The sequence below is a fragment of the Vollenhovia emeryi genome, unplaced genomic scaffold (genome assembly GCF_000949405.1).
Source record: "Vollenhovia emeryi isolate VEMERY1.0 unplaced genomic scaffold, V.emery_V1.0 DF939174.1, whole genome shotgun sequence".
Classification (NCBI taxonomy): Eukaryota; Metazoa; Arthropoda; class Insecta; order Hymenoptera; family Formicidae; genus Vollenhovia; species Vollenhovia emeryi.
Window position 1 is genome coordinate 811,408 of NW_011967192.1, and position 2,038 is coordinate 813,445.

Consider the following 2,038-nt stretch of genomic DNA (forward strand, 5'->3'; position numbering starts at 1 on the left):
TAACTCACTGAGCCGGCCTGAGAGGAGAGCCTTCGGAGTTGGCGGCTCTAAGCAGAAGCATGTGTGACGTAGTAGCCAGTTGGTCAAACGGGGGGCACTCCGGGGTAGCATCGGGGCGGAGGGGACGGTTGAGGAGGCGGAGCTCTCTTTGCTCGTCGCAGATAAGAGCTTTAAACGAGTTTCTTACGAGTTTTATGCAAAATTCTTTTGACATTTTAAACAGTACGCCCCTGTGTACTCTTCTCTCGCATGCGATTTGTTTATAGAGTTTGTTATTTACTCCCGATATTTCATTTCTTAAAGAGTTCAAAACTTTTATTCCTTTATCCATTACCGAAGTCTCACCGTAACAATCATAATAATATTAAGTCTCGTCAAAACAATAAATTTTCAGCTATTTCGCGCACAATAAAATTATGAAAGCTACAAATTAAAATTTTTTTTCCATAATTTTCTCCGTCTCCTTTTATTCGCGTTATGTTACTGTCGTATAGATCGCTATTTAATTCGCGGCATCGGCCGCTATTTAATCCGAAAGGAAGAATAGAATTTTGAATATAGGCCGATAGTGTGGCAGTTGCTCGCCAGATGTGGCGAGTGCGGCTGTTCTCGTTGAATTGTGGCGCGCGCCCGCCCCCGGCCGTCCTACCCTTTCCTCTTCTTCTCCCCACCACTTAATCGTCTACCCCACTGCTCAGCCGAAACTGGCTATCTCTTCTACTTGGAGTCGTCGCATCTGTGTACGTATACGGCCGTATCCCCACTATTTCCATAGCAGTCGCCACTTCAGAATCGGCTGTTTGTCCTACACCGACTATCACTTCAGGCCTTTTATTTCGCGCGGCTGATGAATCGTGATCCAAAGATCTGTTAAACGATGGACCGAAATTCCATTTAATCACTCAATAAGCAACGCCCAACTATCTCTCCATTAATGCTGCCGCTTGAAAATATTTACTTACGAAACATTAAAAACCTATTTCAATAACTAATACATTCTTTTTTTACAAAATTTAAAGAGAAAGAGAGAGGGGAGAGAAAAATAAACAAGGATCACTACTCCTAGTAGCACAACATATTGGCGCAATATTGGGAAATAATGTAAATCCAGTATTTCCAATATTGGTCCAATATTGCAAGATGGACGCCTTCTCTTATTTAGCCAATGTGTCTATTTAGCAATATTGGTTTAAAAAGTCTAAGTAGACGCGTAGACATCTTTATACTATTATTGCGACAAATATTATCATATGCCTCGGTGGTCGAATTGGTGAAACGCCCGCCTAGAGTGTAGGGAGGCCCAGGTTCAAACCCTGGCTGAGGTAAAATTTTTCGCAATAAATTTTCTGTATTATTAAAAATGCCAGGTGTGGTCAAGAAAACACTGACGTTGTTCATTATCGCTGGCGACATTGAAGAATTCTTATTAGTTGAATATTGGTTATTTTATTGTTAAATATTGGCCAATGCACTTCCAATATAAATCTAATATTATATAATTATTGTCGTGCAAATATTTATTCCATGACTTTACGTTGGATATCGGCCAATGCATTTCTAATATAACCAACATTGGACCAATATTTAGACTATGTTTAGCCAATGCACTGTGCTACTAGGGTACACGTACAACTCCAGATAAATAAGTGGGAAGATATGATTATTGTGAAGTTTATTGACCTAATATTAAATTGTGATTTTTAGCAATTTTGCGTATTTTTTTATTAATGCAGATATTATTTATGATCACTTTACGACGTTTACTATTAAAATATAAAGAAGGGGACGTGAGTTGTAAAGATAACATAAAATTATACAATAAAACTTTTATTCAGTCTTTTTGTTATATTTAATCGTCAAAATTATCTCATTCTTCGCGCGCGCGCGCGTGTCAGCGGGTCAATGTGTTTCGATTTAACGCAATTGATGCGTGATAATGGCGAGGTTCTACGGCAAGAAATAAGGCCCGGCCGGCCTATTTTAGTCGATCCAAGGTGCATTGCCTTAAGGTCTCGTGTCACTCTTCACGGTGGACCCT